This window comes from Colobus angolensis, unplaced genomic scaffold (assembly GCF_000951035.1).
Source record: "Colobus angolensis palliatus isolate OR3802 unplaced genomic scaffold, Cang.pa_1.0 Scaffold550, whole genome shotgun sequence".
Taxonomy (NCBI): Eukaryota; Metazoa; Chordata; class Mammalia; order Primates; family Cercopithecidae; genus Colobus; species Colobus angolensis.
In genome coordinates this window covers 748,957-762,306 of record NW_012119044.1, presented here as the reverse complement: position 1 = coordinate 762,306, position 13,350 = coordinate 748,957, and the positions used below count along the sequence as shown (strand labels likewise).

General features: G+C 39.7%; 1 protein-coding gene across 2 annotated transcripts in view; it reads right to left on the bottom strand.

The window, feature by feature from the left end:
• The window catches only part of SOX5 (SRY (sex determining region Y)-box 5), a 1,042,185-nt gene that overhangs the window by 868,541 nt on the left and 160,294 nt on the right, over nucleotides 1-13,350 (bottom strand). For both annotated transcript variants that reach the window (XM_011961452.1, XM_011961451.1), the window contains exon 2: nucleotides 11,636-11,717. The gene's annotated coding sequence lies outside the window, so the exon portion shown is untranslated. The remainder of the gene's footprint in view (nucleotides 1-11,635; nucleotides 11,718-13,350) is intronic.

Here is a 13,350-nt window from a genome sequence, read left to right as displayed (position 1 = left end):
AATATTCCAGAAGTCTCTAGCTGAAAACTACTTTCAAACCAGGATTTCCTGGGTACTGCTAGCAGTGACATCAAAGCCATGAGTTCAAGGGCCACATCTTCTCTCCCACTCCCCTGACATCTCTGTCTGGCCTGCCCTCGCAGAATGGAATGCCCTCTTTATCTCTAAGAAGTGCATGCTGCTATGAGAAGGAGGCTGGCAAAGGAGGTTATTGGTTGCAATTGTTTAAAAGATTCTAATAATTGCAGCTAGGGATCCATCCTCTCATGTCACGTAAGTTGGAAAATGGGTCAGACATAATGCATTTGGTTAAGTGTCTAAACTGAAAAGGTACTATTTTATTTTAAATGGCATAGTCTTTACAAAGGCTAAGGTTACTGGTGCAATGCTCTCTCATTTTAAAACGTATCAGGGACATGCCCTCTGAGGGTCAGGCTTTCATTTGCTGATGTTAATTCTCAGCTGCCTGCTCCTCGTCCTTCATTGTACCCTGTGTCTTAGCTGGGCATGCTCCTGATTCCCTGCTATATCCAGACGGTCCATGTAAATAGTGTTTATGTTAAGGAAGTCATGTTCAGTGTGACTGGAGCACACAGAAACTGATGTTGTTGTCACTTTAGATTAAGCTCTTATTTTAGTAAAGGAGGCAATTGGAGCAGGCAGCTGAGTGGCCGAATGAAATATTCAGCTCATTTCATTTAGAGCTGCCCGGTTCCCATTGTTCATGCTGGCACGGCTGGTTAACCCTGTTGGTGCTGCATGGCAATAGCTCCCACTAGCTCCTGTCTCCACGCACAGGTTTCCTCCAGCTGACACTTTTTAAGTCGTCCATCAGCACACTTAGAATTAACCCAGTGAATCTGGTAGGACAAGTTAAACCCCTGGATGTGTGTTTGCAATCTCCTAATTTTGCACCCAAAATGGATGTGTTAAAAAAGTGTTAACCGTGTGTAGAGTAGGCCTAAATCACCAGGTACAGCTAGAAGACTGGTGAGCACCAACATGCTCAGAACAGAGTGTTTCTGTGGTGACTGCGAAAATGCAAAATGTGTCTGCCAGAGGGAGACGTTTGGCTTAATTCCTTGAAATATTTTAAGTACTGCTCTATAACAAGGAGTTGGTTAAAACACAAGTTGAGGGCCATGATCTCATAACAAACATGCTGAAGAATACTAATTACATCCATTTATGTTTGAAACTTACTATTTGTAAAGACTTACATATAGAGAGTCGTATTAGTACTCTGCCACCTTCCTGGAAGCACCATTGCATCCTGCTCACTTTTGGGAATTTAAGGTACCTGTTTAGAAACTCTCCGATCATTCTAACATGATCATCTAGTAATACCAGAAAACATCTTCTGACTTCCAAGGCTTGCTTTCATTCTTTTTCTTTTTTCCTTTCTTCCTCCCTTTTTTTTTCCCTTTTTTGACAAGTCAAACCAGAAAAGGTGATTGAGGGAAATGAAAAAGTAAATATTATTTCCATGTATCAAATCCCTGGTTAAATGAAAGACTTGACAGTTTCTCAACCATCAGAAAATGCTTTGTAGCATAAGATCTTACCGCCTCAAGATGCTGAGAAAGTAGAAATTCTTCTTTACAATTTACAGATAGTATTTAATGTCCATATAAAGCACCAGTCATCACTGGACAATAATAACTATTTGTTATTATGGAGATGCACTCAACTCCAAACATAATAATAAGTACATGCCAGGCGAAAAGTGACCCTTACACCTTTATGGTGTCTAAATATTTAGTGTTTATTCTGTGGATGTATGTATTGTAGAGGGGCCAAAGTTTATACAGTTTTAGAAAGAGAAGACAAATTATAAATTTAACAAGAAAATGAATATTCATTTGCCATGAAAAAAAACTCAACAAACTTTAAAATGTCAAGAAGGGTCCCAAACATCACAAATTCAGAAAAAAATATATTCATATTATCTCCCTGACCACAACTCTTTAATGCTTTTTCCCCTACAGTTATGAGCTGCATACTCTTTGCATCTTCATAAATATTATAATTATTATTATTATTTATTTATTTATTTATTTTGAGATGGAGTCTCGCTCTGTTCCAGGCTGGAGTGCAGTGGCGTGATCTCGGCTCACTGCAAGCTCCACCTTCCGGGTTCACGCCATTCTCCTGCCTCAGCCTCCTGAGTAGCTGGGACTACAGGCGCCCGCCACACGCCCAGCTAATTTTTTTGTATTTTTAGCAGAGACAGGGTTTCACCATATTAGCCAGGATGGTCTCGATCTCCTGACCTCATGATTTGCCCATCTCGGCCTCCCAAAGTGCTGGGATTACAGGCATGAGCCACCATGCCTGGCCAAATAATATTTTTTATAGAGAGAATAATCATTCATTCTTTCATCTGGAATGTTTCATCAAAATTTGTTTTTAGGCCATGTGCAGTGGCTCATGCCTGTAATCCCAACCCTTTGGGAGGCCAAGGCAAGAGTATTACCTGAGCTGAGAGTCTGAGACAAGCCTGAGCGACATACCAAAATCCTCATCTCTATGAAAATTTAAAAAAAAATTAACCAGGTGTGGTGTGTGCCTGTGGTCCCAGCTACTCGAAAGGCTGAGGTGGGAGGATCACTTGAGCCCAGGAGGTTGAAGCTACAGTGAACCTGGTTTGCACCACTGCACTCCAGCCTGAAAGACACAGTGAGACCCTGTCCCCACTCCAAAAAAATTGCTTTTATTTATCACTGAGATTCAGAAAACTCGCAACTACACACACACACAGTGGTACTTGTGTTCGCATTACTGCTATAGGTTTGTGCCCTAAAAACAAAGGAATACTGAGAAAAAGAAATCTATCAAAAAAGAAAAAACGACACATTAATAGTAGTATAAACTGCATTAGTCATTAAATTCCTGACAGGAGAGAACTTCTATTTTGACTATGCATTGATAAACCCACATCCTCTGCTATTATTGCACATCTAACAACAGGAAGGGTTTTACAGAGAGTAGCTTCTGTCTCTGTGTATTTCAAACCTAGTTTCACTCCCACCACCCATGAGCATGCATGAGATACCAGTGCTGTGGACACGTGCACAGGGTAACATGACCTCGGGCTCCACACCTGTGTATTAGAATGCTCCAGGGAGTTGCCAAGGAGGACAGTTATCAACAGCTTTCACTATACATGGAAGTGTTTACAAACAACCAAAATAGAACCCACTTAATTTTAGACCACAGCATTCCCTGTTTGATTCTCCCTTTGTTGGACCCTCATCAAAAATAGCCATGGTCTTTCCAGTAACACCCCAAGACACGATAGTAAAGGAAGGGCAGTCAAAGTCAAAGCACTGATCTTAAATGATTGCAGCTAAAATAGCTTTCTTTTCAAATTTTACAAACAAACAAACAAACAAACAAAACATGTGAGCATCTGAGCACACTGCCTAGAGTGTCTCCCCATACCTGGGAAAGGACTCACAGGAGTGAAAAACCCTGAGGCTTAGTTTCACCTCTGCTAAAACAACTGATTTCTTCTCTGGTTGAACAAACTTTAGAAAACCAATACATATCAGATATTTGTCAATAACTGTGATTATAAAGATATACTAAAGGAATTTTATTTCAAGCCACAGGGAGTCCAGTAGATACTTAACAATAATTAATTTCATGAAAAATATAAAAGAAAGTATTTAGAGCAAATTCTGCTCTTGGAATTATAAAACCATGACTACAAATTTTCTAGAAACACAAAGACCTTTCCATGTCAAAAGTATAATGAAAATGTGGAATTAAAGAAATGAATACATAGCCACATATTTCAGTAGCTAAAAAAACAATTGTTGAGAAGAACACACATATGGAAATATTAATAAATAAGGAAACAATTCCAAAATTTAATTTTCACAAGATTTTCTCTTGTGTTGACTCCTAGCAACATACAAGTTGCAATCTAATAGCACATTATCTCTAAAACATATGTAAAACATATTTGTTGAACATATAGGTATAGTACATTTCTCCATTCAACATACTACCAAATCAAAATATTCTATGTGCTGGTAATGTAAGGAAAGTTTGCTGTATTATCTACAATAAGATTTTCATATTAAGCTCATTCTACTTTAATTATCTTTGATTATGCCTTAGAAATATACCCATTAAAAGATAAAACATAAACTTTCAATCTGACCATTTGCCTTAGGAAATCCAGTCTATAATTCAGCATATTCATGATAGTAGCTAAAGTAACTCAAGTTTTAATAGACTTCTCAAGCCATTCATTAAGACTTTAAAGGAAAAATTGGTCTTAAATTTAGAAGTCACATTTTAGTTGAAACTTTCAAGATAGATGGCCCAATCTCTGAAGTGGGTGAAATAACTAAAAAGGGAATTGGTTTTTAAATTTTTTCATAACCTTCCATTTTGTCTCTTTTCTTCCTTCTTCTTTTCATTCTTGACACCCAAGGAACTGAGTGGCCTTGCTACAAGAAGCATTAGCAAATGAAATGACTTATAAAAAATATTTCAAGACAACAAGTTTGTGAGGAGGGTGGGGGAAGAATTTAGACTTTTAGGAAAGTTGCTGAGCAACAGCAACGTTAAAGCAAAAGTACAAAGCCCGGAAAGTTAGCAGAAAAAGAAAGTAATAGCCAGTACCAAGTCACAGTTGACTTAAAGTCAGCAACAGGGAATATTCTAAATCATTCCAAAGCATGCATTAACAGATCAAATTTAGACCTACTAAGTCTGGTTTCCTATTTCTCTTCCCAAGTCTCTATGTAAATAGACAAAATGCTTCAGTGTCATAGTGCTGCTACCTCAGGTAGACTCCCAAATTCCATTAGCAATGGAGAATAACAACCCCGTCAAGCTCCACACACATACTTCACTGAGTTTGCAAATTGTAGATACCAAATAGGTTCAAATAAAGTATGTGACAGAACTGAAACACTATCAAACAAAATATGTTAACAAAGCCTAATAGGCAAATGCCTTCATAAATGTCAGGGTCTAAAATAAGTGTTGGCACAGTATGGCCTGTGGTCCAAATCTGGCTCACTCCTGTGAAATAAAAATGGAGATTTTAACAGATGAGCACTGACAATCAATTTGGTGACAGAGACATTAACTTTGAACTCCCAATTAAGCAAAATGTCCCCTCTCCAAAACCTAACTTACAGTATAAAGAATGTACTTTATTGGCCAGGCACGATGGCTCATGCTTGTAATCCCAGCACCTTGGGTGAAACCCCATCTCTAATAAAAATGCAAAAATTAGCCAGTCCTGGTGGTATGTGCCTGTAATCCCAGCTACTCGGGAGGCTGAGGAAGGAGAATTGCTTGAACCTGGGAAGAGGAGGTTGCAGTGACCCGAGATCATGTCAACGCACTCCAGCCTGGGCGACAGAGCAAGACTCTGTCTCAGAAAAAAAAAAAAAAGTACTTCATTATGACTATTATATTTTGAACTATGTCCATTAAAAATTTGTACTGGCCAGGTTTGGTGACTTGCACCTGTAATCCCAGAGCTTTGGGAGGTCAAGGCAGGAGGATCACTTGAGGCCAGGAGTTTGAAACCAACCTGGGCAACATAGCAAGACCTCGTCTCTACAAAACATAAAAAAAAATTAACTGGGCATGGTGGCACATGCCTGTAGTCCCAGCTACTTGGGAGACTGAGGCAAGAAGATGAATTCTGCCCAGGAGCTGGAAGCTGCAGTGAGCTTCACTTGCGCCACTTCGCTCCAGCCTGGATGACAGAGCCAGACCCTATCTTAAAAAAAAAAAAAAAAAAAAGTGCAAAATATTTTTTTCACTTACTTACTTATTATCCTCAGTTTTGCCTCCTAGCCTACAAAGCCTAAAATATTTACTCTCTAGCCCTTTTCAAAAAATTTTGCCAACATCTGGTCTAAATCTGATCTGCAAAACTGTTTCAGCCTCACCTATTTCTAGCGCTTTTATGATCTATGCATGTATGTATGTATTTAGAATGTATAAAATAACTACTCACATAAAGGAATTACTCACATAAAGGATCTATGCATGTATGTATGTATTTAGAATGTATAAAATAACTACTCACATAAAGGATTTACAACTACCTCCTAATGCTCCCTAAATCACTACCAGGAAAAGACTACGGTAACTACCCCCTGAAAATAGATTCCTAGAGAGAGTTTGCAATAATGGATGGTATTTATCTCACTTCAGAGTAAAATGAGAAGTAGGTGCCATTTTTACCCAGTAATTTAGCTTGAAAAAATTAAAATTATAATGCCCAATGCTAGCGGGAGTATGGGCAAGAAAATCCATTTCTACATTAACTGCAGCAGTGTTAAATAGCACAATTTACCTGGAAAGCAATTTGGTAATAGATAACAAAATCCATTAAAATATTTACACACTTTGACATAGTAAATCTACCTCTGTAAATCCAGAAATATGAAAACACACACATAAAGATGTTCAATAAAATGTTATTTACAATAGTGACCTGTCCCTACCACTTTTTTCCCCTATTAATGGTCTTAAGATAAATATTGGTACAATCCTTTTCCTCACATCAGCATAGCCATTAATTCCTCTGCCTGCATCTTTCTTATCGTTTTCTTCTTCACCTCTGCAGCTACTCTCCTCTTTTAGGAACCTGTCATGTCTCTTCTGGATATCACCTTGGGACTGGATCTACATTTGTGAGGTCCTAAAGCTTATACAATTTGGGGGCCCTTTTAAAGAGAAAGAATGCAAAATTGTGAACGCAAAATGTGTGTGGGCACTTTGATGTCACCTAACATTAATGAAAACATAACAGAGGGGTAGCAGTATAAAAAAAGAAAGCATGAGTTTTTAACTGGTTGAACTTAGAAATTTGTACTTTTGCAACATCTATAAAAACATATGGCCACGGAAACACATTTTAGGGTCCCTACTAAAATACTGCTAGGAACCCATGCAAGCTTCATTTATGTAAGCTTTATTTCAGCTTCTTGGTTTATCTGTCTCCTTATCAATCTCTTAGTTCCTAAAGCTTGTAACTTCTAATCCATCTATCCAATCATAATGCTGACGGTTAATTTTTCTAAAATGATATTCTAAACATACTCTTCCCCTACGAGAAAACCTTTCTTGACGACAGGATAACAGGCACAAATCTTCCCATGATATCACTCCCACCTACTCCAATCTCATTCTCTGTTATTCTAGACATGCTGCATTATTTGCAGTTCCTTGTAATATTATTCCCATCCTCTCATACCTGAGCAGATGTTCTTTCTTCCCTGGAACTGAAATGTATTTTCTCCTCTTTTCTGGCTAAAGCATTTCTGAGCAAGTTTCTATTTCAACTTACCTTGTGAAGCTTTCCCAGAGCTAACAATAGAGTTGATAGCAACCTCTTTGGCCACTATCCCTGAATATTGCACTTACTCCCTATTGTAAAGATTCATTCACTGTTTGTTTCCCGTGATAAATCAAAAGCTCCTTAAGGGCGGAAACCTTGTCTTAACTATCTTTATTCCCTAAGCACCTGCACTGAGTAGGTGCTCAGTAATGCTCAGTTGAATGAATGAACAAAAAAGGAGGAGAAGCAAATATACCAAAAAGCTAGTTTTGTTGCTTTCAGTTCTTACACGGTGAGCATTTTTTCACTCTTATTTTAAAATATTTGTGTGCAGCTGTATTTGTTTTATAATGGAAAATTCAATTTACAATAAAATATTTCTTTGAGCCTGACTCTAATTTTCATTAGCTCTTCTACCCAATTCTCTTAAAACCCTGCACACCTGTGCCAAGCTTATTTACATGGCCAACAGTCTACTTTACTTAAAATCACGGTTAGATCCCTGTACACAATTAGCTAAATAAATATCATTAGTGCTGCTTCATTAAAGTGTATTTTTCTTAAACATTTCTCAATACACATATTTCTCAGTAAGTAAGCACCTATTAGAATTTTGGCAAGAAAAATCTTGTCACGGACTTGTTTCTGTAGGTATATACTTCAGGTCTTAACTGAAAGGAATAATAAGAGAATTTTGCCATCTGGAATAAAATAGTGACAAATACTACAAGACCCAAATTATGTTCATATGCATAAAGCCATGTTTCCAAATCACTATAATAATTCCTATCTCCCACCTAGGAGGCACTAAAGAATTGTTTTTAAAAGGAAAATATCAAAACAATCCGATAATTCTCCTAAATATAATCCCCATTGAAGTTGAACATATTTTATCCTTTTTTAACTAAGCTATCATTATCATTATCCAGTAAATGCCTGCAGGAACTTTAGAGCTAACAGTTTACCCTTTTCCTTTGCATGATTTAAATATGTTGTTTTATTACACATTGTTTAAATATACCCTACGTGAAGCCGACCACACACACACACACACACACACACAGCATATTTAGATAGGAATATAGGTCAAAAGGACCAAAAAATGCAAACCACAAGTCATATGAATAACGCCACCAAACTCAAGTTGACACTATTTTAGTAGCTTCAGAAACATTTGAACCTTGGCATAATTTACACCTTGAATTCAGGCAGAAATTCATTTTCTAGCCAATGGTATGATGGTGTTAGATTGGACCTCTCTGCAGACAGTTGCCTTTTTCCCCTCTGTGCAAGGCTTGCTGTTCTGAGTTCATGTGATGGCACCACCTGATGTCTAAGAGCTTTTTCCTAGATGGGTCTATGCTTCTGCTAGCCTGGTCTGATTGTTTAAAAGAAAGCCAGCATTCTTCTTGTTGCATAATCCTGCGTGTAAGAGCTGAGATGAAGTGTAGGATAGCAGAAAGAATGCGAGCTACAGAGTCACACAGTCATGGAGAGGAACTGCTGCATGGGCACTTCAAGGTCTGTGTGACTTTGAAGTAATTGGCTCCTTTGAACCCTGGTGTTATGGGACGCATTGCCCCTTCCCCCCAAATTCATATGTGGAAGCCCTGACCCCAGGATCTCAGAATGTGACCTTATTTGGAAATACAGTCTTTGTGGATGTAATTAGTTAAGATGAGGTCATTCTTGTGGGCCCCAATCCAATATAACTGGTGTCCTTATAAAAAGGGGAAATTTGGACATAGAGACAAATGTGCACAGGAGAAAAATAATATAAAGAGCTACAGAAAGAAGACAGTCATCTACAAGCCAAAAAGAAGGGCCCAGAATAGATTCTTCCCCTGCAGCCCTCAGGAGGAACCTACCCTTCTGTCAGCCTTGATTTCTGATTTCTATCCTCTGGAACTGTGGGATGATCCGTTTCTGTTGTTTGTCACCCTGTTTGTGGTACTTTGCCATGGGAGCCCTAGCAAACTAACACATCTGGTTTCCTCAAATGTCAAATCCTTCATGTAAATTAGGCGGTGCCATTACAAGGATAAAAAAATCCCATGGTAAGTACTGGAAAGAAGGCAGGTAATATATTTTGTCATGGAGGGGTATACTATTTGAAGTATTTTATCTTATTTCCTTGAATCTTGCTTCTTTCCCCAGTCAGTCAGCCAAGTAGCTATACTCTTCACTCAGGTGTTAGAAAACTGTTGGCAAGGCAGGGAACACAGGACACTGGGGGGTGTCAGTTAATAAATTGTGAAGTTCAAAAGCCTAATGCCCCCTAGGAAATTGGAATGATTCCCGCCCATAGAAAACAGGATCAGAAGAGACCTTCCTACATATAAACTAAGCTAAGAGCGGATGTAGACCCCTCTGAGTACAAAATAAGGTAGCTAAGTCATGTGTGTACATCAGTGGATCCAGCAGCAAGATGGAAGTGGCTGGTTTCACCCTATTCCCCCCACACCACCCTGATCCCAGGCCCCACTGCCTCGACTCTCCCTAGTGGGAGCAGAATGACAGACTGGGAGATCCAACTGAGGCACCTTCCTGAAACAAGTATGAAATTTCAATGTAAATGACCAGGTCAAAATCCAGATTTTAAAAGAAACTGAGAACTATGGATGGCTCTAAAACCTAACAGGAAGTTATAAAGAATCAACAGAAGGGAGATGAGGGGAAGAGGCTTCAAGAGGCTATTGGATAGAGCTGCTGCCGATGCCAAGTCCCACCTTCCCCCCAAGAGAGAGGGATAGAAAGGGCTACCTTTTCCACAGGTCTTTCGAGAGGCTTCAGAGGAAATCTTTAGTGGGCCTGGATGTGTCCCCTGGAGTTTGGAAGACCCCATGGACCGCAGCCTGGCTCCCACCCTGAAAATCCAGAGGACAACAGACCTGGGCTAGGAGCAGCTCTGCAATCTGAGAAGTGCCCGCAGCCTCTCCCTCTCCTGAAGGTTCATAAGAGGCATGTTTTCCTGGAGCAGGTGTGGGCCAGGTGCGAGAGAGCCAGCCTGAAGCCCAAGAGGACCACCGGCGATATTCACGAGACACCAAATCAGAGGCCAGAGGGAACAGACTGTCTGAAACCAGGTGCTGAGTGGGGAGTAGGGTGCTGAAGGAGAAGCCCTGCCCAAGTCAGAAGAATTGAAGCTGAGTGGGTCCATCGGAGGGGCCATGAAAGTCTCCCAAAAGTGACCATCTGAGAGTCAGTGTTAAGCAGCTTCCTGGCCCAGAAAACACAAAGCCAGCTTAACATAACATCCGTTCAAGTGAGAAAAATCCCTGAGCTACTTTTCCCCTCTTCTTTCCCATGCTCCAACCCCTGAGAGTTCAGCAACAGCAACTAGGAAGTGGGATAGGAGGTGACAGGTGAAGAGAGAAAAAAAATGACAGACCTTTTCCCACTGCAGTAGTCCAACTCAAAAAAGGGCCCCAGGTCGGGGAGGGCAGATCATCTGATACTAAATTCACTTTGAAGCTATGATTATGGTGTGATATTGGACATAATCATTTCTGAATGGAGATTATTTCTGTTACTTAAAATGTCCAGAGGAACTTTATTTTAAATCTAAGAGTGAACTTATAAAGTATGGAGTCTGCCTGAGACCTAAATTTCACCCGAAGCAAGGGAATACCTGCCACCCTTCTCCAATGCATTTCAAAGAAACAGAAGGAAATGAAAAAGAAATTGTGTTTTGATTGATTTCCTAAGTTGTGCTTGTTCAAAATACGATTAAAGAAACCCCAAATATGTTGTGGGGAGACACGGGTGATGGGCAAAAAAGTTTGTTTCTTGGGTATAGTCTGAACTTCAGAAACAGCTTGGTAGTACATCCAGGACTTGAGTGGCCTTGCAAAGGATTTCGTGCCATAGCATAACACAGGAGCCACTGAATAAGAGCGGCAATACAAAAAGAAAAAAAAGGCGGGGGGGTGGGGGAGCTTTTTAATCCCAAAGAGTTTCCTCTGGGCCTGCAGCAGTGATAGCATGCCCCTATGTGCCCAAGAGGTATCTAGAAGAAACTAAGAGAAAGAGAACAGAAGATCCTCGAAGATAGATCGAGGTGTGCCTCAGCAGCGGTCCGCAAGTACTGACAAGAGATGGTAAGACAGACGTGACTAATGGAGAGATGACAGCCAAGAATTGCGATCCACCCCTCCAGAACTTGGCATCTCATAGCCTTATCCAGAACTTCAGTGCAACCTCAGGCTGCTGCCATGGTTAAGCAGAGGGTCCGAACGGCATTTACTTTCAGGTTAGCTATGGAAGAATAAAGAAAGTTACATTTCTTGCACCCACAGACAAGAGACCCACCTGCCACATTGGGGGAGGCTTGTCCAAAACTTCTGAGGATCCTCTTGAAGTATGTCTCTACACCTTGGACTGGTTAAAAAGCCTAGAAGAGAATTAGAGCTCAGTCATTTAGAGGCAGATTCACAGTGTACAGAGATGGGGTTGACTGTCTGAAGTCTTAGCTGTTTTAAGAAATACCACTGGATTGCAATAAGCTGAGTGTGACAGAATACAGTATATAGGCTACTACAGAAGCCTTAAAATCTTAAAATTCCAACCATACAGATACGGAGTGATCAGCAGAAGGAATGGAAATAGAGTGAATTTGCCTGTTTCATTTACTTTTGAAATAAAACACTCCAAATCCAGGAACAACATACAGAAAAGAGGAAATATAGTAGGGAATTTCGAGGTTTCTATCCCAGACTTGGAATTTTTTAAAGTATTCAATCTGTTTCTGACGAGAGAAGAAAAATAAACCCAGGTCAGGGAATCAATCGTGACAGGAATGGTACTGTAGACAGATTGTTCAAGGAAAAACCTTTCTGATCAGGTGACATTTGAGCAGAGATCTTGATGAAGTGAATGAGCAGGCCAGAGAAAGGAACGTTCCAGATGAGGAAATAGAAAGTACAAAGGCCCTGTGGTGAGAGCTTGCTAAGCGTGTCCAGGAACAGCAAAAAAGCCTCCGTGGCTGCCATATGATCATCTGAGGGCAGAAATGGGGGACATGAAATACTTTCCCATGGAAAGCACCAAAAAATGCTTTCAGATTTTTAATCTAGAGGCCTTTAGAGGAAATTTTGTGTATTTTTAATTAAACATTTTAATTTGAAATAATTGTAGATCCACATGCAGTTACAAAACACATACACACACACACACACAGAGAGAGAGAGAGAGAGAGAGAGAGAGAGAGAGAGAGTGAGAGCCCATGTAGCCTTTACCCAGTTCCCTCATTGTTAACAGCTTGCAAAACTATATTACATTATCACAACCACGATACTGACATTGACAGAGTCAAGATACAGAACATTTCCATCACCACAAAAATCCCTCAGGATGCCTTTTATAGCCACACTTGTTTCCGCTCCACCCCACCCCTCCTTAACCCCTGGAAACCACTGATCTGCTTACAGTTTCTATAATTTCTTCACTTCAAAAATATTACAAAAATGAAATCATACACTCAACAGAACTTTCTAAAGATTCGTCCAGGTTCATGTGTGTATCAATAGTTTATTTTTGTTGCTGAATAGTGTTCTACGGTATGGATTGTTTAATCATTTATTGAAGGACACTGAGTTGTTTCAAGTTTGAGATTAATTCACGCCAGTCGGAATGGCAATTATTAAAAAGTTAGGAAACAACAGATGCTGGTGAGGCTGGGGAGAAATAAGAATGCTTTTACACTGTTGGTGAGAATGTAAATTAATTCAACCATCGTGGAAGACAGTATGGCGATTCCTCGAGAATCTAGAACCAGAAATACCATTTGACCCAGCAATCCCATTACTGGGTGTATACCCAAAGGATTATAAATCATTTTACTATAAAGACACATGCACACGAATGTTTATTGCAGCACTACTTACAATAGCAAAGACATGGAACCAACCCAAATGCCCATCAATGTTAGACTGGATAAAGAAAATATGGTACATATACAACATGGAATACCATGCAGCCATAAAAAGAAATGAGATAACGTCCTCTGCAGGGGCATGGATGAAGCT